General features: G+C 40.7%; 1 long non-coding RNA gene across 1 annotated transcript; it reads left to right on the top strand.

Annotated features, from left to right (window-relative positions):
- The first annotated feature begins 10142 nt into the window (after positions 1-10142).
- LOC116698101 (uncharacterized) lies at positions 10143-23484 on the top strand. Its single transcript, XR_004334117.1, has 3 exons — positions 10143-10235; positions 23067-23073; positions 23474-23484. It is a non-coding gene; the product is annotated as an uncharacterized LOC116698101 (long non-coding RNA).
- Positions 23485-23986: the final 502 nt, after the last annotated feature.

The following is a 23986-nucleotide window of genomic DNA, read 5'->3' as shown; positions in this document are numbered from 1 at the left end:
AATCACTCCGCTTCGCACAATCATGGGTGAATATTTAGATTACAGGTTGCAGAGACGAGTGTATTTCCCTGTTTAGAGGTCACACAATGTGTAGAGTGTAGTCTCTGGTGCTGGCTGGATAAAGAGAAACATTGAAGCCAGTCTATAATCTACCTTTCTTCAAATTTATAGAACACTAGTGCAGTGTCTGTTGAAAATATGCCGTTTGGAACGGGCCCATTGCTTGGCCTGTAGTATTGCTGCTTTTAGAATTATCCAGAACCAAACTGTACCCCAAAACAACTTACAGACGGACCCCAAACCACTTAAGTTGCATTGCCTTTGTATAGCCCACTACTAAATTACATTGTAGGCTTCTTCTACTTCAGCGGAATACCTTGTACTACTATGTTTACCTCACAGAGAGCGCTGCCGATTCAGATTGTAATCACAAGATATCACAATGACAATGTAATGAGTAATCAGACATTAGCGTCATGGACTCATGGCTGTGTGTTACCCACCTGGCCCCTTATGAGAGCTAATCAGCACTCATCAACCACTAGAACCTGTAGAGTGTGTGTTTGTGTGTGTGTGTGTGTGTGTGTGTGTGCAGGCAGAGAGAGAGAGAGAGAGGTGGTGTTTTCTTGGGTCATATGATGGTTAATGAAGGTGTTGAGGTGTTCATTTCCTCACAGGTTTAGGGGCTTGACAGTTAACGGTGAAGTATGGATTTGATTCGCGGGGCTATGTTGCCGACGGTAATGTTATTAGTGATGTAAGTTAGCAGTAGACTTAATTAACCCGACCCGGTCTGATGAAAACTGCTGTGTCTGCCTGGTTCAGCTCTGAGATTTTCTTGCATTGCGCAGCGCTGTGAAGGAATAATCTCTGAGATTACGTTTGGTTCTGCCTCTGGTTAGAAGTGGTGAATGTGGGCTACAGCTCACAGCAATTTGCAGTGTCTGGCGTTTGTTTGATATTCGATATTTGATATTATCTTTTTATTGAGTTTCCTTAAAAAATAGACACGGAAAATTGTAGCGCCTTTTTTTTTGGCCAACCTTATTCCACACAACCAGGGCTTGAAGTGAAAAAAATATCTTGAGCCTGAAACTTATCTTTTGGAGGGGTGGGTGGTGGTGGGGGGGGGTCCACAGTGTAATGTTTCGATATGCACTCATTAGTTACCTTGACTGACAACACAGTTAAATTCCTTCTTACATTACGCAATTATAAAAATCCTCATTTTTAAGAAGATAGATTTTTACAACTTCCAACCTATTCAATGTAGATTTTTGTATTCCAATAATATAATCCTACATTGACTCATTTTAAAAACAAACCTTTCTAGATGTTGTGTTGTTACTTTGGCCAGGTGATCACCAAAAAGTGATTCATGATTTTGTCCATGTTCACACTAGTTGCTTCATGTACATTTATTAAAAACTTTTCATATAGCCAGACGTCTAGACTCTGGAACGAGGCCGTTATGTGGAAATAACGGTCATGCTGATTCCAGTAGACAGCTTTGTCAAGGCAGTTTGGGCTTTAGATACATTTTTCACAGTGGCCATTGTTAATAACAAATCGTGTTCGGCACACGCGTATTGTTTTTATCACAAACACGGTCGGTCAACGAAAGGCACAGTCGCAGAAGTAGCCGCCGATGCTGGTAATGTAGCATCTAATAACTAGCATCTAATAACTAGCATCTAATAATTAGCATCTAATAATTAGCATCTAATAACTAGCATCTAATAACTAGCATCTAATAACTAGCATCTGATGACTAGCTAGAACTTTCTTACCGCTGCTGCCGTACAGTATCTTCCTTGAACAACTTGGGGCACCAAGTGCTAAACACACTGTGCATGGGTTGTCCTGTTACCTTTTGGGACACAGATGTTGTCCTTACCGTTACCTGTTGGGACACAGATGTTGTCCATACCGTACTGTTACCTGTTGGGACACATATGTTGTCCTTACTGTTACCTGTTGGGACAAATGTGTTGTCCTTACTGTTACCTGTTGGGACACAGATTTTGTCCGTAGCTTACTGTTACCTGTTGGGACACAGATGTTGTCCGTACCATACTGTTACCCGTTGGGACACAGATGTTGTCCTTATTGTTACCTGTTGGGACAAATATGTTGTCCTTACTGTTCCCTGTTGGTAAAAAGATGTTGTCCGTACCATACTGTTACCTGTTCGTAGTTTTCTGTTACCTGTTTGGACACAGATGTTGTCCTTAATGTTACCTGTTGGGACACAGATGTTGTATTTACTGTACTGTTACCTGTTGGGACACATATGTTGTCCTTACTGTTACCCGTTGGGACACAGATGTTACCTGTGGGTAGTTTTCTGTTACCTGTTGGGACACAGATGTTTTCTTTACCGTACTGTTACCTGTTGGGACACAGATGTTTTCTTTACCCTACTGTTACCTGTTGAGACACAAGTACAATCATGTCATAACAGAAATACTGTCTGTCAAAAGTTCTGAGGGCCTCTACTGAGAATCTCAGCCAAGATGGTTCACATTAAAGCCTGCTGGGTGAGAGGATAATTATGCCCTTGGATTGGCTGAAAGGCTAAACATCTATGATGGAAGTGTAAAATTGAATTGACACTAGTTTAGTAAAAATAGAAGAAAAAGAAAATTGCAAAGCAGAAGCAATTGAAAATGCAAACAGAGGAGAGGAACTGTGTTTGCTCTGAGAGCAGCGGAGCCGTAAGAACACCATAGCTCTGTTTGATTGTTCGTGCATTTTATTAAGACAACAGGTAAACATGGAGGAAGTGTTCTATTTGCAGCCTGAGATTATGAAAGCATTGGTGACGGATTGGGGCAAACGCTAGCCTGAGTTTGAAGAAACGTGTTGTTAATGGTTGTGTTTGAATTAACTGTGTTAACCCCAAGCAAACATGGAAGCAGATCAGAGGACAGGGGTGTCTTACTAATGACAAGAATAGGCTCACAAAGAAGAAGACGTTACTTTTAAAGACCTGTATACAGATTGTTTCTAACAAGGCTATCATTTGTTTTTGTCATTCTGCAAAAAAAGAAAATAAATATGGAGAACCTTGCCAAAAGGGAGTTATTGTAGGAAAACGAAAAGCGAAGCATTGAGCGTGCTGCTGGGTCCCGCCACAGAGCTGAAGTTTCTGTTTTTTTGACATGACGGTCAGAAAATCTGTGTGTCCCCTTTGGCCCCACCCCAACCCTCCCGAACAAGTCATTTCATCCCTCTCACACACAGCAGGCTGATGAGTGTGTAAGTGTGTGTGTGTGTGTGTGTGTGTGTGTGTGTGTGTGTGTGTGTGTGATCTGGATGAAGTAATGGGGAGAAAAGGAGGATGATAACAAATGGGTGTATGCTCCGGAGACAGCCATCTACTTAATTGCTCAGGAGCCCATTTAGGAAGAGAGACTTGGAAAGAATGAGGGAACAATAGTGTGTGTGTGTGTGTGTGTGTGTGTGTGTGTGTGTCTGTGTGTGTGTGTGTTAGAAAAATGTCCTCATAAATATATTTTACATGTATTTGACACCACAGAGGCAGAAACACAATATCCCGCAGTTTTAGGCCTTTTTTTGGTGCAATCAGCTAATAGCACTGAAGCACTTTCACAAAGGCAGTTATTATGACTAATTACAAAATTAAGTATTTAACGTGTTTTCCTTTTCGATTTATTGTTTTAATAAAAGAGGAATTGTGTTCTCTAAAACAGGAAGAGGAGACCCAACGCAAACGGAAATGTTGTATTAGCACTTACAGGACCCCTGAACAATTGTAGTTGTGCATACAGTAAGACAGCGTGACAATAGAGTTATATCTGCTTCTCATTCAATAATTAATGCCAATGCTTCCATTTTTCCACTTCTAGTGTTGTTTAGTTTCAGGCAATGTAATAAAAGCACTTTATGCTAATGTTTGAAATTACTGTATAGCTGAATTTAATTGATGGTACTACTGCAATAGAAGAGAAAAAAAAATTAAAATTAGTGAATGGAAACTGACCAATAGAGTGGTAAAGTATTAATGTACATGTCATGTGGAAGGTCAACCCATTCTCACCGCCAACTGGTAAAATAGGCACGCTTGGTCAGTGGCTCCCAGCGTCAGATACTCACGCAAAAATCATAAGAATTACATAAACACCATGTATTGTGTATACCACAGAATTGGCCCAGCAATGCACCAAACATTGCAAATAGTTACGTCTCGGAGTGTTTTTCTTTGAGATGTTGATCTCTTAAACTATGAGCTTGGACAAAAAAAGAGACAGTGGTCCTTTAATTGACCATGTTGAATTGTCAAATGGTTGTGAGAGGCTTTTGGTTTGTGTAAGTGTTGGTACCATCTCCGAGCTTGTCACCCAGTCATTTTCAGCCAGTGGCCATCATCTGCCCCTCGGTCACTGTTGATGTTCTCACATATTGGGGTGGCAGAAGTTCAGTCTGTAGGGAGTTGGGTTGGGAACCGGAGGGGTTATTGGTTCAAGTCCCCGTACTCCAGCTGGAGAAGTTTTATTTTACCTCCTGGGCACTGCCAGGTGCCCTTGAGCAAGGCACCGTACCCCCCCAACTCCATTTGTGCATGTATACGTCCTGTGCCAGTGTGTAGTAATTACTAACAGAGTGTACATTGTAATTTCCCCACCGGGGATCATTACAAGTATAAATTATTAATTGTGTGCAGCAGATTTTAAATTTCATACTTCAGAATAGAATCACCCTTCAGCGTTTGTATGGAACGCACCAGACAGAGCAGCAGCGTTGCGGCATTTCAAGATGAAGATTGGTTGGGGGGGGGGGCAATCAAGACTGGACTTTCACCCAGGAGACCGGGGTTCATGTCCCGTCCTTGTCATGTGGGCCACTGAAATGAACATTTTATAACCCCACCCACGATGTGCATGTATGTTGTCTTGCATGTTTCTGCTTTGTCTTGGTCAGGTCACCTTTGCAAATGAGAATTTGTTCTCAATGGGCCAACCTGGTTAAATAAACTATAAATGAAATAATAAATTATAGTACAGTATGTCTATTATGCTGAACTGACAGCAGGGAAACATAGCTGATGTGCTGGGTTTGTATTACAGCTAACAGTGCGTAGTTTCTGTCGCCCCCATGAGGAATTCAAAGTAATTACCGAAACTGTCGGCGCGTCCACGTGATACAAGCCTCCTGTGATCGGGAAGGGGCTTCTTTAATGACAGAGGGTAACAGTAATCTGAAAAGCCACTGAGCTCAGCCACGGCTGTTGCTGGAGCTGCTGCACTGCATGGTGCGTTGAGCTCATGCTAACCACAAAGGTAGACTCATTATGAGTGTGCAGTCATGCGATAAATCACTTATTGGGAGGAAATGTCATGCAATATTTTCCGTGATGACTTTCCCAAAAAGTCATCAGTGATGGACATCATGTGGCATGCAGAAAGACCTTGCTGAGGTCTAAAATGACGTTCATAATTAGCAGTTCAAAAAATTCAGTAGAGAAAACTCCTCAATCAGACTTTATATATATTGCACTTTTCATACATGTAAATGAAGCACAAAGACACACAAACACACAGGCAGACAGACAACCGACACATATACACACAAAACACAAATATCCCTACCCCCCATCCCCATTCACCCTCCCTTAAATCAATAAAAATGAATTCATTTTAAACAGGATCCGAGTTGAGGAAATGCCATCATACACCAGAGGAATGACACTTTAATATATGAATAAAATATAAAAAGTTCCAAACAGTGGCTTATTTGTACATAAACTCTAGATTGTTATATAGCTATATATATATACTATATTTGTATATATATATATATATATATATATATATATATATATATATAATAGATCATATATATATAATATATGTTATTCATGAGCCATCACTTGACAATACTCTACACTATGCATATTTATTCATTCAATATTTTGCTATTAACATATATTTGCATCTGTATATCTGTGCACACACACACACACACAAAATATATATATATATATATATATATATATATATATATATATATATATGTTACCTGTTTGTTTATAGTAAGGGTGGTCATAGTGAACTCATTCTCTTCTTCTTATCATACTTTTTGTATATATTTTTCTACGTCTATTTAACAGGTGTTTATAATAATAATAATAATACATTTAATTTAAAGGCGCCTTTCTTGGCACTTAAGGGCGCCGCACAGGGAATTCATAAATTAAGAACAGCAAAACAAATACTATACAGCAAAACAAAACAAATACTATAATGTTAGTGTACTTATTTATTTTTCTATTTCTTATGATCATTTTTATATATTTGTGCCTCTATGTCTATTTAACATGTAATTGTGTTGTTCTGATGTGTGGGATTAATCAAGTCCATCTAATCTCATTTTATAAATAAGTAGAACAAAACCAAGTAACAGGAAATTATGGAACCTAGTAAAACAACATATACAAAAAATAGACCATAAGCAGGCAGATACAGAAAAGGAATAAATAAGTTTGTCTAAAAAGGTAGGTTCTAAGTTTCAAGCCTTTTAAAAAGCACTCTCCGCGACCCTGCAATGACACTGAGATCCCATGGAAACGCACGGTGCGAGTGTTCGTCAGCTGACTCCCAGCTGATGCTGTGTCCCAGCTTGCGTTGAGAAGAGACGGTGATTGGGTGCAGCGGCGTTTCGAAAGGGGGAAGCAACAATTTTAAGCAACACTTGTTACCGCAGCTGTGTGCTTGTCTGATCCAATCTCTCCATATTTACATGCTATTCTGCAATAAATGAAGCCTTTATAATGAAATGAAGAGAATCATTGGGAATTTTGTCTTTTTCAAAACAGGAAGCAATTTCCTTTCATTTCACTCTTCAATGGGGGGGACAAAAACAGCTTTGACACAGACTCAGTGTCAATAGAGTTGCACTCATGTCACAGTTTGGATGATTTTCATGCATTATGCTGGGACAAAAAGGAGAGTTATTATGGTACATGTGACAAGTTGGATTGAGTGGTTTGTTTGGTGGGCATCCATTTTGTCACTGTGTCGACAGCATATACCGTATTTGTCTCACAGTAGGGATGAAAAAAAACAACAATTGACAATCGTATGCATCGTGATTTGATTGAATAACGTCAAATCTGTTTCCAGCCAAACAGAACGAAAACAGAAAATCCATGTTATGTGCTTCTTTAAAAATGAAAGACATGTCAGACTGACTGACTGAGACGTGATGTGGATTCTTTTTTAGAAAACAATCAGTTTTTGGAAATGTCTCATGATATACTTTCTCTATAACTCATGTTTTTTGTTTTAAAGAATCACAACACAAATCCAATCGGCACCCATGTATCGTGAAAGAATCAAATCTGGATAAAAGCAGATTGTCCCAGGTCTATATCACAAGAGAACTGGACATGGTCTCTTTGAATTAAAATCCACCCCTGGATACTTTGAGATCCAGGCCAGGCAAACCTTAGAAAAAATCTGCTATTGTATTCTGCTGTGGGTAATATGTGCAGTTAGAGAGAAAAAAACAGATAAAACAGAGTCAAAGCAAGAAAGCTTGAGAAAATCTGACACATAGTCCCAAACACATCCTAAGTATATTCTGGCAGCAGTCAGCACAGAAATTGCTACCTCTGGCTCTTCTACAATGAATTCCGCCTTGTGTCATTGATGAATGTTGGTTAGCAAAAAGTTGGTGTCACATTGCCAGCTCTATCTCCACGGCACTGTGGAGGAGGGTCGGGTTAGTCCTTGGGAGAATTAACGCCACATACAATATTTAATGATGTTAAGTGTTCACACAATACAATAACATGAGCTGTTTAAATTTCTTTTAGCTGGATGCATGGTTAAACGTCATAGGTCTTACCAGTGTATCGCCGTGTGTACTTCATCCACAACGATCCCACCAATCGGTCCCAAAACATCCCAGTTCGAGATGAAATGCCCTACACATATTCTTTGTAAATCTTAACAATCATTCCCCGATAGAACCAAGCAGGCATGCCTGGTTGCACCATCCACGCGGATCCTCAATTACGGAAATTACCGTCGTCAATAAAGACTCCGAAAACGTCTTCACACTTTGATTTAAAAGGACTGACACCCTGACACTAACACATTCTTGTATAGTTGAAAATGTTACTTCGTTCTTCTTATGGAAATAGCTTGACATGGCGTAACGTTATGCATGGACATGAGAATACGGTAAACACGTCACCACGAAGTGACAGAATGGGCCCAGCAATGCAGCAAACTCAAATAATTATGTCTCTAAGTGTTTAAGCCTGAGTTTTTTTCTTTGAGATGTTTATCTCTTAAACTAGGACTAAAATCAAATGATTATTTTCAAGTGGACAGAAGTCCTTTCATTGGCCATGTCGAATGGTTGTAAGAAGCTTTTGGCTTGTGTGAGTGTTGTTACCATCTCCGAGCGTGTCACCCAGTAACTTCAGCCCGGCGTCCAATCAGTGTCCATCATCTGTCCATCTGTCACTGTTGATGTTCTCCCATATTGGGGTCTGTAGGCATTAGATTTTAATTTCATACTTCTGAATAGAATCACTCTGTGGTGCTAACGTTTGTATTTCACTTCCTGTCTAAAATGGACGACCAGCAATGCATCACTAGCCAATCAGCCTTCAGAAACCAGATGAAGGCCACTAACCTTTTGAGAAGAAGAAAACGTTGTATCTGTGATAGACTTTAAAGGAGCCAGAATGTCACAGTTGTTAAATGATTGATTTGAAAACTGTACCCCGACTCATGATTGCTGTACTGATAGAAGGACTAATCCTTCTATCCGTTTCTATTTTTGCATGCTTTCGGCTAGAAACTCCCTGTTAACTGATTGTTTAGATCATTTATGGCATTTAAACTCTAATTATAACACTTTAATGTATTTCATATTTTCTTAAAAACATTAAGCTTTTTTAAAAGTAAAAGTTTTTGAAAGGAAAGTGTTTGTGAAATCTTAGTCCTAAGAAGTCTTTGGCGTAACTCTCACCAAAAAATACATTACATTTAACATTTATTGCCACAGGTAACAAGCTAAGCATTGAAAGGTGTTGTGCTAATGCTGGGAACAGAGATATTGTATCTTTATGGTTATATCCATATAATGTGACACACTTAGGTTAATATTTCACCAAGTCTGAGGGCTAGTGGGATGTGCTAAGTAGCAGAAGATAGGCCTATACGATGTCCTTAGTTGGAGACCTATTTTAAGTTCTTAATGTAAATTAAGCTAGCTCCATTAAAGCATAAATTATATTTTCCACATCCACTCTTGGCTGCAGTGCCCACATTTTATTTCAGAAAAAAACAAACATAATAGAAACATTTAGCATAACTTTATCTATTCCCCCCACATATGTCAGTTTTATGCAGATTGTATTAGTGGCATGCAAAATAATTGTCCATGTCCATCTTCAGGTTCACAGAATTCACCAATGCTAAAAAAAAGGTACTATTGGAGAGGGACTGAGCAGCATTCATTATTCAGCAAAGAGGTGCGCAAGTGCACCATCAGGGAAGGCAGAAGGCCATCACTGAATCAATAATTAATGAACTTATGATTTCATGCAACCTGCCACCGGTAGTGATTGACAATCCCAGCTTCAGAATTTCAGCGGTAGATGAAACATATTGTCCAGTAAGTCGGTGCAGCATAACACGACTGAATGCGCTTGCGACAGTCAAAGAGGCCAAGATCAAATCAAATTATAAGAAAACACTGTCTGTTACTGTGGATCTCTGATATCTTGACGGACAGGACCATGCCAGGCTTTTTAGGAGTTAATACCCACTTCCTGGAGCTAGACAGAAACAAACCAAGACTTCAGTCAGTTCTATTAAGCTGTGAAAGATTCACACGGTCTCACACTGGTGAGAGGATTAGTGACACATGTAAGGAAGTATGTGATAACTTCAACATAAAGCACAAATTAGCCTTGTTTTTCCTTCTGCTTCAAGTGGCGAAGATGACCAGGAAAATGACAAACTGTGGGAGGATGTAAATGAGGCTAACCAGGATGCTGATTTGCTGCAGCTCGTTGTGCGAGATAGACATAGGATATGTAGGTTCTGAACAGCGTATTGGCAAAGGTGACTCAATTTTGCACTTTACTGCATTGGGAAACTGACTGCACCTGAAAGCAGCAGTGGAGATGATGATCAGGAGGAGTCACCGCCTGCTAAAACGCAACTTCATTTCTCTGGTTACTGGAAAAAGTTTGGATCGTGGCTCATCTGTCCAGCCTGAGTTCATGCGCTATATCCAGGTAGCATGTGATGAAGATGAAGTTGACTGTCTTGAGTTCTGGAAAAGACAGTCCAAGGCATTCCCACGACTCTATCTTCGTGGCTATGATGGCTATAAGTGCACCAGTGGAGAGGGTTTTCAGCCACGGAGGGCTTATCATGCAGTTACATGCAGTTAACGGACACAGGCACAGAACTGAAGGCTCGGTTAGCAACGATTAGCTCTGATTAGTGATTAGGAGGGCTGAGAACCAGACACTGATAAATGACATTCGGGGAGCTTTCACAGCAGTGGGTTTTATTAGTACAGTTAATCCCACAGCAAAACCACCAGAAACATGCTACTACTAACGTAACAATAGCATCTCTGAGTAAGAGCAACTTTGCACGCGGCATGCAACTTCATGAGGGGGAGGGGCTGGAAGACAGCTCGCCTGTGTGCACTGTAAAGAAATACACTGTTGTGTGTATTGTGTTCTATATTTTTAGTTATTGGACTGACTAGTAAAGTTCATAGACAGTGTTTAAAGAGTGCAATCCACATCTTTACATATGTTTATTACAGTAAATAATGATTAAATAATCTAAATGCAAAATGTAGTTAAGCCACATATTTGTTTTTATATTTCTGCAATTTTCACGTTAGATTGTTTGTGACTTTCATATCAATGTTTCCATCAGGCTTGGTCAGTGCTCATTATACTACTGGGATTAAATACATAATATAAATTCATATACATTCATGCATCACCTAATTTCATTATCACTCTCAGGCCTAGCTAATATTGTGTTCTTCATACTATACAATGATTTATTGGTTATTGGACAAAGAGCAAACAAAATAACCACATGTTAAATCTCCATGGCAGTATCGGGGGAAAAAAATGCAAATAGATTATTTTCCAAAATTGTTCAGCCCTACTGAGCAGTGATCATCAATCCATTTTCCAGTGATTATCTGCATCTGGGTTCCAGTGCCAGCAGACTAAGGTAGCCCAGATGTCAGATATCTTAGCTATGTCAATTGGACATGCCCTGAAAAACTCCTTCCAAATCCACTTAACTGGCACATTGACGCTTGTTCCTAACCCAGTCTCCGGGGTGAAAGCCCTCTGTTGTTTGACCCATCCACCCCCCCCCCCCCCCCCCAACCAACCTCCCTGTGTGGATTTTTGGCTTCTCAATACTACTCACTACCGTGATCTTTCTGTGATCACAAAATAGGCTTCCCATTCAAATACATTACTTCAAAATTCATAATCAACTGACAAAAACAACATTAACATGACCTGTACACAAATCAATACACAATTTTACAAACTGCCATGAGACTGGGCTGTTAATCCTGTCTTTAACAGTAGGTGCTTATCTCCTAGTTCAAACTTCAATAAAGAGCATACATTATTATTGTATTTTTTTTTTTGTATTCTGCCAGTAAATCCAAGAAGAAAAGTCAGTTGACCAAGGACTAAAACACAATGAGCTGTCATTTGATTGCACGGCAGACAACTGAGATGAAATTATAGTGAACTAATGACCTAATCGGGCTTTTCCAGAGGTTTCGAAACGTTGTGGGTGGCTGCCTCATGATTTCCAAAGTTTTGTTATTTCCTTTTTCATAGAGGTTTAGCAGACCTCTTTGAGGTTGATGAGTCAGAGGTCTCGGTATGTGTACTTCCTCTCTAAATAACCTCAGAGTCTTTGTTTTCGGTAGACTATTTGCAACTGTGGCTCTTTGGATGGAACTATTCATCCCAAACGTTGAGCATGTATTTGTGGTGTACAGTATTACATACTTAAAAGTGAGATATAAAAGCTTTTAGCAGGTCATTGGCCAATCTCCTTCATTATGGTGCATGGTGAGATTTACTGGGCTAATTCGCCTTGTTACATAAGGTACAACTTTGCCATGTGTTATTGAAAGGTCGGGGATCCAGTGAGTTGTGTAATTTGGTACACATTGACACATTTTTAGCCACACTAGTGGTGTGCCTCTAATGATGGCAATGGTTGGTCAATCGGTCGGTAGCTAACTCACTTCAACACTTCTGTGGACTTTTCCCCCAGGCTGCTCCTCTCGCATCAAAACTCAGATTGGACAGATAGTCTAGCTAGCTGTCTGGATTTACCCTGCAGAGATCTGAGGACCAGGTAACCACAGTCCTCAGAAATCCACCAGAGGTTAGAACTCCAACACAATGAACGGCCACGGTAATAGACCTCCAGCCGATATGAAAGACATCCGACAGACTTTCCGGCGTCGTGGATGTAGACTACCATCAGGTCAAAATCTCAATTCGACCAATATTGTTGGAGGCGCTTCACCTTGGATGCTACACTATGCCCAAATCCCAGATACTTTGTATTAAGTGCTAATTAGATACTGTTAGCTTATAGCGCTGCATGCCTGTAGACCCTTAGTATTGTTTTTTGACATATATGTAAGTATTTCCCAACAATTCATTATGGACAAGTAAACTAAGTTGTCAGCAACTGTGTTGTAGACGAACGTGGACGTGGACATTGTTAGAGTGGAGAACCCCCCCACACTTGTTTCGAGATAAATGTAATTAACCTATATTGGTAATATTCATCAGTCAAAGAAAAGATGAAGAAAAAAACATTTCTGGAGATATTTTTCGATTACTTTGTTTTAGACTGAACACGGCGGCGTGGGTAGACTGATTTAGCTGCATTTCAATGGATAGACTGAAGTGCATTTTGCTGTTAGTGATGATTGAGTCCTTGCTGCTTTTTTTGCAGATTTGTCCCCTGTTGAGTTGGCTTTTAGACACACACATACACACACATACACCCCCCCCCCACACACACACACACACACACACCTTGATATTCCACAGCACTCAGAATACTGCTTCCAATTTAATTTCTACAGATGTAGTGATCCGTGAAATGGTGCCAAGTCGTTCTCTTCTCCTCAGCGGTATGTAAAAGCTGCAGATTGCCTCATTCAGCCTTCAATATTAACCCTTTGGCCACCTCTTAATACCTTAGCGTCCTTGCCACAATACCCCCAGCTGAGCCGAAAACAGGCCTTTACCACAGCCAATAACTCGATTATATGCAGACTGGTGTTTGTGTGCGTGCGTTGAAGTTTGAGAGAGAATTTTGCTGCCAGGTGTGTGTGTGTGTGTGTGTGTGCATGTGTGTGACTCTAAGGCTCCTGGTTTAGTTCAAAGGTAAATGCTGTATTGAGGAAGCGATAATCCTCTCTAGGGGGATTGATGTAACTCTCACTCTACCAACTAAGGGGAAAACTTTGTTAACGGTATCATCTCCAGGGAAAAAGGAGAAAACTGCAAATGTTCTTTAGTGAATCTCACCTATCGCTGTATTACTATCTCAGAGATAAAGGGATTAGAGGATAGAGGAGAGATACTTGGAGGTGCAGGTTGAATAAATACGGATTTGAGCAATCACCAGGTTTTTTCACCACAGTATCAAGCAGGGCTTTCTAAGGCCCAGCTAATATCAAGAAATGTCAGAAGCAACTCATCCTGCATCCCAAACTATGAGGCATAAATCTACATAATGAATAATATCACCAACAGCGTAAGTAATAAGTTAGTAAATATAACAAAATCTAACAAAAAATGTGCAGCAGTGGTAGGGTGATCAGATGAGAATGGGTAAAATTTGGGACAAGACGGGTGCGCGGGCGGTGTTTGGGGGTCCGGGGGGGTAACATGGATTTCAAAAGTCTGCACCAAAATGATTTATTATTTCATTATTTTTATTCAGGAATGCAAAACGCTTTGTTTGCATCACGTTGAACTGCAGTAGGCCTAATCCAGGGGAATTTCCCTAACCAGTCTCCAAATCCAGGATTCAGGGTTTGGAACTGTCCTGAATTTTTTGGGGGTGTCATTTTTTATAGTCACCCTAAGCAGTGCTACCCAAAATATTTTTTTGTGTGTAAAATGGGTATATATTTGGTATTATTATTATATTATATTCCCCTTTAAAATATATTTCTGAGTTTTGTTGAAAAGGCTCCATTTGGGATAACAGTTTTACTGTTTTTGCAACTACTGGGCAATGTGTAAAAGATGTTTATCTCCAACACAATCTCACTCCCTTCTCGTAAAATATGAGCGCTTGGTCAGGTGCCTTTGTTGTTGTTATTGACGCCAAAAGTCTCCTTTAGCGTCATTTAACACGCTTGGTTGTCTCCTTTAGCGTCATATAACACGCTTGGTCGTCTCCTTTAGTGTCATATAACACGCTTGGTCGTCTCCTTTAGTGTCATATAACACGCTTGGTCGTCTCCTTTAGCGTCATATAACACGCTTGGTTGTCTCTTTTAGCGTCATATAACACGCTTGGTTGTCTCCTTTAGCGCCATATAACACGCTTTGTTGTCTCCTTTTGCGTTGTATAACACGCTTGGTTGTCTCCTTTGCATCATATAACGCGCTTGGTTTTCTCCTTTGGCGTCATATAACACGCTTGGTCGTCTCCTTTAGCTCATATAACAGCTTTTGGCCTCCTTTAGCGTCATTAACACGCTTGGTTGTCTCCTTTCGCGTCATATAACACGCTTGGTCGCTCCTTAGTGAAGTCCTATCACACGCTTGGTCGTCTCCTTTAACGTCATATAACACGCTTGGTCGTCTCCTTTAGCGTTGAATAACACGATTGGTCGAGACTATTGACTATTGACGAGACTATTGGGTTTAGGAAAAGCTTGTGGGTGGGCTTACGGTTCCCTGACACACGGAAATAACAGGACACACCTTGGACACAAACCACGCTCTCCTGGGTGAAAGTCCTGTTTTTGACCTATCCGCCCCCCCGACCAACCTCCCTACGAGGAATTCCCTCCTACATACTACTCGCTAAACCCCGTCTAGATACATGGTAACCAATGTGCATGGCTTAGGGCTGAGGTAGAGAACAACCAACCATTCTAATTTCACTCTGGAAATCTTGATTTTCTGTACATCTCCAAAAGCAACACTTTTTTTCTGAATTGTAGTATAAGTAGTATAAGACTCATAGTGTGTCTAGACACTAGACTTATGTCAGGACAGTTTCCACTTTTATCCGTTGAATCTAAAAATCTCTTTCACAAAGTTTTATTTTGTAAGAATCATCTACATATTAACTAATAGGACAGACAAAAACTTGATTTCTGTGTTCTTTTGTCTCTTTCTAAGTTATGTTTGTAGTAATATGCAATCAAGTAAAACTGAAAGTGAGTTGCAGCTGCACAGACCCAGGCTTGCTGTTTTTTATTGTGTGAAAAACCTTTGATGTCTGTGGAGATAAGAGCTTCAAAGGGGGAACTTGTCTTCAGCATTGTGTGAGAGACGGGGAGAAAAATGATGCTGCACAAAAACAATGAGCCAAACTCCAAAAAACTCAATCCGTGTGCCGAGCCTCAGACTGCATCTGCACCCTGTATTGTATTTTGCATTCAGAGGTTTTCGATCAGTTGAAGTGCTCTTGTGGCCTCCGGCTTTTATTTTAATCATGTTTCAATTACTGCAACTCCCTGCATGGGAAGTATGTTCCATAAAACAAGTCCGAAATATTACTGGCCAACCTAAGTCCCAAATGTATTGTATATGGAACAAAATAAATCATTAGCACCCTTACTTTAATGTTGTTATCGCTTTGGGGAATATTGCTTGGCTCACACTCAGTGAGGAAGGTAATTTCTTCGTAATAAAGGGATGGGATAATAGTATAAAATCATGAATTAAATCCTAATGGCAGGATGAATAAATGCTCCACTAAAATCACCTTTTAAAGACAGTTAGTGATGTTGGAGCTTAAATGTCGCCCCCGGGACCTCAGCGCACAGGAGAGTGGGAACGTGAGACAGAGACATAGATGGCCTGATGGATGAAGGAATAATCAGAGAGAATGGAGGTGGACTGAGAGGACATTGGTAGAGGCTGTGAGAGAAAAATATGACATAAATATAGCAAGAGATAACATATGGAGGAGAGAAGATGGGATGAGGAAGGAGTGAAGGGAACAGATGCTGATCAATGCATGAGCTCCTGCAGCTTCTGGAGTCTTGGCTTACTGCTTCCTGCCTCTAGTCGCAACACTGCTGGAGCAGGACTGTGCCTCAGAACTCCAGTACAACAGCAGCAGCAGCATATGCTGGTCCAGACAAGCGGTGGCTCCCTATTTGGTTTGTTCAAGTGTGTACGTGCACCAAAACACAAGTTAAATAACACACCTTTCTGCCAATGTTTTGTGAGTGTATTTTCGTTTCGCTATCTGTAATGTATTCGAATGCATCAGAAATGAATCGGATTCAATTGAATGGTATTTATAGTGTCAAATCTTACTTTCACATAGAGACTACGCTCTGTAATTTACTGAGACCCAGCTACTATCCCCAGTGGTGACGAAAGACTTCCTTCGAACCGGCAGAAACCTCGGACAGACCCAGGATCTACGTGGGCCGGTTGGGACCCAGAGACACTGATACAGATATAAAGAGAAATGATTCAATGTTGGGAAGTTGTTTCCAGCACCGCCATATGACACGACAGCGACATGGTTATAGCGCGTTCTGGTTACCTCGGGAACTCGGGATGACATCACACCCGTGTTCAATGCGATCCATTTACAAGTCAGATTGTCATTGTTTTCATTAGCTTAGCTCTAGGCATTGTTAGCAATGCCAGTTTAATAAATATAGAAGAAGGACAGCACTGTGTGTACGACTGATTTTGTGAGACAAAAATGACAGAAGCGCTAATAACTGAATATTACTACAGCTTTTACTACTGTTGATGCTCGCGGCAGCCATGTTGGATTTTGTACTCGGTGTACTCAAAGGTTGTCCGAGTTCCGGGCTCGGAAAGTACGACTTCCAAGGACAAATGAAACGCACTGTTAAAGGCAAGGAAGAATGACAGCTTGGATTTCACCTCCGGGTAGCATACTCTAGGTGCGTACTCTAGATGCCGCTTAAAAAAAAGCACTTCCTTGTTCTCTTGTATTGCAAAATAGCTACAGTGTGTTTCCAATAGCAAGAATGACATCCAACAATATAAGTGCAAAGGAGGTTAGGAACAAGGATACATTTAGCTGTGTTTTGGCTGACTCAGATAGTCAGCCATGTTAAGGTCTGCGCCAAGAGAGTCCAAGTGGTTCAGAAAAGAACTTTTATGCCAACATGTTCCTTCATGAAAAATCATCAGTATGCAAATTATTTCATACATTTAGCAATTAGGCTACTGCTTGCATAAACCACTGATCTGATCCATGCTCTTGTTGTCCCTGGCATATTGATTTGGATGTGGATGCTGATTGTTGTCGTTAAACTTGTACTTAATTATTACATGGATGGGATAGACTGTAAAATGTATTGCTGCTTGGGGATTAACAAAGTTTTCTGAATCTGTATTTATTAGAGCCAGAGTATACAGCCCGAAGCCCCAGCCCCATGTTGCAGAGAGAGAATGAGAGGCAGAGGCTGCAGCAGGTAGGATGTAGTGGCGTGGCGTTATTGGGGGGGGGGGGGGGGGGGGGGGGGGGGGGGGGGGGGGGGGGGGGGATTGGATGGTCCAGGTGATGAGTGAGTATTTTTTGTCACCTGATGCTTTTCTCAGCTATTTTGTTGTGTTGCAGATGATGCTAAGTTATTCTAAGTTGGGCTTTTATTGTGAAAGGCAAAGCTTTCTCGGCCAATATAGCACGCACTATTGATATTACTGCTTCATTTGAATGTTTAGCATCAAGGCTGATCATTCATCCACATGAAAGGTGACAAAACTCTCTTTTATTGGGACAGTTAAACCACTCTTCATTAAGACTCCGCCTACCAAGAGCCTGGGACTGTCCCAGGTTTCGTTTTCCTCACCACTGTCATACTGCTGCTTGCTCTGGAGGGAAATACTAGAACTGTTGGGTCCTTGTAAATCATAGAGAGGTCTAGACCTGCTCTATCTGTAAATTATAGAGCGGTCTAGACCTGCTCTATCTGTAATTATAGGAGGTCTTAGACCTGCTCTATCTGTAAATAAGAGCGTGTCTAGACCGCTCTATCTGTATTATAGAGCGGTCTAGACCTGCTCATCTGTAAATTATAGGAGGGCTAGACCTGCTCTATCTGTAAATTATAGAGCGTCTAGACCTGCTCTCCTGTAAATTATAGAGCTGTCTAGACCTGCTCTATCTGTAAATTATAGAGTGGTCTAGACCTGCTCTACCTGCATATTTAGGGCGGTCTAGACCTGCTCTATCTGTAATTATAGAGTGGTCTAGACCTGCTCTACTGTAACTGATAGCGGTCGTTGACCTGCTCTATGTGATTATAGAGGGTCTAGACCTGCTCTACTAGTTATATGGTCTACTGCTCATCTAATTATAGACTGTCTAGACCTCTTTCTGTAAAAGTATAGAGTGGTCTAGACCTGCTCTACCTGCTATTTGAGCGGTCTAGACTGCTCTATCTGTACATTATAGAGTGGTCTAGACGCTTATCTGTAAAGTGTCTCGAGATAACTCCTGTTATGAATTGATATTATAAATAAAATAAAATTGAATTGAATCTTCCCTTGAACTTCATTATTTTGACTGTAATAAACTGTATAGGTGCTGCACTTTGGCTTAAGTACATTATACATTGTATTAGTAATGAATATCAGTGAAATGTATCATTTGATGACGTCTTGACAACATTTAGCGATTACTTGACAAAAAGCTTGGAAAATCTCTCAGCGGTGATTTGTTTATTTATTTTGGATTCATTTTCTTATTCAGCTTCACATAATGCCATTATGCTTGGGCTTCTGACCAACCAACACAGAATATCTATACAGACATATCACTGATTTGATGATAAAACAATGTCATTATTCCTGCATTGTAAAACTGAAATAAAAATTGCACATTTAATTTGACTCCACCATGCAAAAACACTTTAGTAATCGCTGAATACATCACTGGGAGCTTCTTTTTTGCACACGTCTCTTGATTAGAGAATTCAGCCTCGGGTTAAAAATCCTTTTTTTTGCAGAAACCACACTGCTTAATTGGTCACAGCGTGATTTTTTTTTTTTTTTTTTGGGGGGGGGGGGGGGGGGGATGCATCCAAGCATAATGAGGTGGAAGTCTGGGAACATTAATCGCCAGCCATCACAGGGTTGCTGTCAATCATTTTTTCCCTGATAGAACGACAATTTAATTAAAGCATTGCCGCTTGCATGTTAATTACCACCTACTTACTGTTTTAGCATGGATTTTCACAGATTCCCCCCCCCTCAAAAAAAAAAAAAAATCACGCGTGACCAATTAAGCAGTGTGGTTTCTGCAAAAAAAAGGATTTTAACCCGAGGCTGAATTCTTAATCAAGAGACGTGTGCAAAAAAGAAGCTCCCAGTGATGTATTCAGCGATTACTAAAGTGTTTTTGCATGGTGGAGTCAATATAAATGTGCATTTTATTTCAGTTTTACAATGCAGGATATGGACATTGTTTTATCATCAAATCAGTGATATGTCGTATAGATATTCTGTGTTGGTTGGTCAGAAGCCCAAGCATAATGGCATTAGTGAAGCAGTGAATAAGAAAATGAATCACAAATAAATAAACAAATCACCGCTGAAGATTTCCAAGCTTTTTGTCAAGTATCGCTAAATGTTGTCAAGACTCATTAAAATGAACATTCACTGATATTCATTAATAATACAATGTATAAGGTACTTAAGCCAAAGTGCCAGCACCTATACAGTTATTACATGAAAATAATGAAGTTCAAGGGAAGATTCAATTCAATTTTATTTTATTTATAATATCAATTCATAACAGGAGTTATCTCGAGACACTTTACAGATAGAGAGGTCTAGACCACTCTATAATTTACAGATAGAGCAGGTCTAGACGCTCTCTAATATGCAGGTAGAGCAGGTCTAGACCACTCTAATTTACAGATAGAGTCTAGACAGTCTATATTTACAGATAGAGAGGTCTAGACAGTCTAAATTTACAGATAAGCAGTCTAGAACACTCTAATAACATATAGAGCAGGTCTACAACGCTCTAAAGTACAGATAGAGAAGGTCTAGACACTCTATAATTTACGATAGAGCAGGTCTAGACCGCCCTATAAATATGCAGGTAGAGCAGGTCTAGACCACTCTATAATTTACAGATAGAGCAGGTCTAGACGCTCTATAATTTACAGATAGAGCAGGTCTAGACCGCTCTATATTTACAGATAGAGCAGGTCTAGACTCTCTATAATTTACAGATGAGCAGGTCTAGACGCTCTATAATACAGATAGAGCAGGTCTAGACCGCTCTATAATTTAAGATAGAGACAGGTCTAGACCTCTCTATAATTTACAGATAGAGCAGGTCTGACACGTCTATAATTTACAGATAGAAGCAGTCTAGACCTCTCTATGATTTACAAGGACCCAACAGTTCTGATTTCCTCCAGAGCAAGCAGCACGTATGACAGTGGTGAGGAAAACGAAACTGGGACAGTCCCAGGCTCTTGGTAGGCGGAGTCTTATGAAGAGTGGTTTAACTGTCCCAATAAAGAGGATTTGTCACCTTTCCTGTGGATGAATGATCGCCTTGATGCTAAAACATTCAAATGAAGCAGTATATCAATAGTGGGTGCTATATTGGCCGAGAAAGCTTTGCCTTTCACACAATAAAAGCCCAACTTAGAAAACTTAGCATCATCTGCAACAACAAAAATAGCTGAGAAAACATCAGGTGACAAAAAATACTCACTCATCGGACCATCCAATCCCCCCCCCCCCCCCCCCCCCCCCCCCCCCCCCCCCCCAATAACGCCACGCCACTATCTCTACCCTGCTGCAGCCTCTGCCTCTCATTCTTCTCTGCAACATGGGGCTGGGGCTTCGGGCTGTATACTCTGGCTCTAATAAATAACGTTCAGAAAACTGTTGAATCCCCACAGCGCAATACATTTTACAGTCTATCCCATCCATGGAATAATTAAGTACAAGTTTAACGACAACAATCAGCATCCACATCCAATCAATATGCCAGGGACCACAAGAGCATGGATCAGATCAGTGGTTTATGCAAGCAGTAGCCAATTGCTAAATGTATGAAATAATTTGCATACTGTGATTTCATGAAGGAACATGTTGGCATAAAAGTTCTTTTCTGAACCACTTGGACTCTCTGGCGCAGACCTTAACATGGCGACTATCTGAGTAGCAAAACACAGACAATGTATCCTTGTTCCAACTCCTTTGCACTAATTGTTGGAGTCATTCTTTGCTATTGGAAACACACTGTAGTATTTTGCAATCCAAGAGAACAAGGAAGTGCTTTTTTTTAAGCGATCTAGAGTACGCACTAGAGTATGCTACCCGGAGGTGAAATCCAAGCTGTCATTCTCCTTGCCTTTAAACAGTGCGGTTATTTGTCCTTGGAAGTCGTACTTTCCGAGCCCGGAACTCGGACAACCTTTGAGTACACCGAGTACAAAATCCAACAGGGGCGCGAGCATCAACAGTAGTAAAAGCTGTAGTAAATTCAGTTTTAAGCTTCTGTCAGTTTTTGTCTCACAAAACAGTCGTACACAGGGCTGTCTTCTTCTATATAATTAAAACTGGCATTGCTAAAAATGCCTAGAGCTAAGCTAATGAAAACAATGACATCTGACTTGTAAATGGATCGCATTAACACGGGTGTGATGTCATCCGAGTTCCCGAGGTAACCAGAACGCGCTATAACCAGTCGCTGTCGGTATATGGCGGTGCTGGAAACAAATTCCCAACATTGAACATTTCTCTTTGATCAGTCTCAGTGTCTTGGGTCCCAACCGGCCCACGTAGATCCTGGGTCTGTCCGAGGTTTCTGCCGGTTCGAAGGAAGTCTTTCGTGCACCACTGGGGATAGTAGCTGGGTCTCAGTAAATACAGAGCGTAGTCTCTATGTGAAAGTAAGATTTGGCACTATAAATACCATTAATTGAATCCGATTCATTTTCGATGCATCGAATACATTACAGATAGCGAACGAAAATACACTCACAAAACATTGGCAGAAAGGTGTGTTATTTAACTTGTTTTTTGGTGCACGTACACACTTGAAAAAAAAACAATAGGGAGCCACCGCTTGTCTGGACAGCATTTGCTGCTGTGCTGTGTAGGAGTTCTGAGGCACAGGCCTGCTCCAGCAGTGTTGCGACTGAGGCAGGGAAGCAGTAAGCCAAGACTCCCAGAAGCTGCAGGAGCTCAGCATTGATCCGCATCGGTTCCTTCACTCCTTCCTCATCCCATCTTCTCTCCTCCATATTATCTCTTGCTATATTTTGTCATATTTTCTCTCACAGCCTCTACAATGTCTCTCAGTACACTCCTCTCTCTTGATTATCTTCATCCATCAGGCCATCTATGTCTCTGTCTCACGTTCCCACTTCCTGTGCGCTGAGGTCCCGGGGGCGACATTTAAGCTCCACATCACTAACTTGTCTTAAAAGGTGATTTTAGTGGAGCATTTATTCATCCTGCCATAGGATTTAATTCATGATTTTTACTATTATCCATCCCTTTTTACGAAGAAATTACCTTCCTCACTGAGTGTGAGCCAGCAATATTCCCCAACGGATAACAACATAAAGTAAGGTGTAATGATTTATTTTGTTCCATATACAATCATGGGACTTAGGTTGGCCAGTAATATTTCGGATTGTTTTATGGAACATACTTCCCATGCAGGGAGTGATTGCATAATGAAACTGATTAAAATAAAAGCCGGAGGCCACAAGAGCACTTAACAATGATCGAAAACCTGCATGCAAAACAATACAGGGTGCAGATGCAGCGTTGAGGCTCGGCACACGGATTGAGTTTTTGGAGTTGGCTCAGTGTTTTGTGCAGCATCATTTTTCTCCCGTTCTCACACATGCTGAAGACAAGTTCCCCCTTTGAAGTCTTATCTCACAGACATCAAAGTTTTTCACACATAAAAACAGCAAGCCTGGGTCTGTGCATGCTGCAACTCACTTTCAGTTTACTTGATTGCATATTACTACAAAAACTTAGAAAGAGACAAAAGAACACAGAAATCAGTTTTTGTCTGTCCTATTAGTTAATATGTAGATGATTCTTACAAAATAAAACTTGTGAAGAGATTTTTAGATTAACGGATAAAAGTGGAAATGTCCTGACATAAGTTAGTGTCTAGAACACTATGAGTCTTATAATACTTATACTACAATTCAGAAAAAAAGTGTTGCTTTTGGAGATGTACAGAAAATCAAGATTTCCAGAGTGAAATTAGAATGGTTGGTTGTTCTAACTCAGCCCATCCATGCACATTGGTTACCATGTATCTAGACGGGGTTTAGCGAGTAGTATGTAGGAGGGAATTCCGTAGGGAGTTGGGCGGGGGGGCGGAAGGTCAAAAACAGGACTTCACCCAGAGAGCGTGGTTTGTGTCCAAGGTGTGTCCTGTTATTCCGTGTGTCAGGGAACGTAAGCCCACCCACAAGCTTTTCCTAAACCCAAAGTCTCGTCAATAGTCAATAGTCTCGACCAATCGGGTATTCAACGCTAAAGGAGACGACAAGCGTGTTATATGACGTTAAAGGAGACGACCAAGCGTGTTATATGACTCTAAGGAGACGACCAAGCGTGTTATAGACGCTAAAGGAGACAACCAACGGTGTATATGGACGCTAAAGGAGGAACCAAGCATGTTATATGATGCTAAAGGAGACGACCAAGCGTGTTATA

This window comes from Etheostoma spectabile, chromosome 11 (assembly GCF_008692095.1).
Source record: "Etheostoma spectabile isolate EspeVRDwgs_2016 chromosome 11, UIUC_Espe_1.0, whole genome shotgun sequence".
Classification (NCBI taxonomy): domain Eukaryota; kingdom Metazoa; phylum Chordata; class Actinopteri; order Perciformes; family Percidae; genus Etheostoma; species Etheostoma spectabile.
Note: the sequence above shows the minus strand (reverse complement) of the source record. Positions and strands in the feature narration are given on the sequence as shown.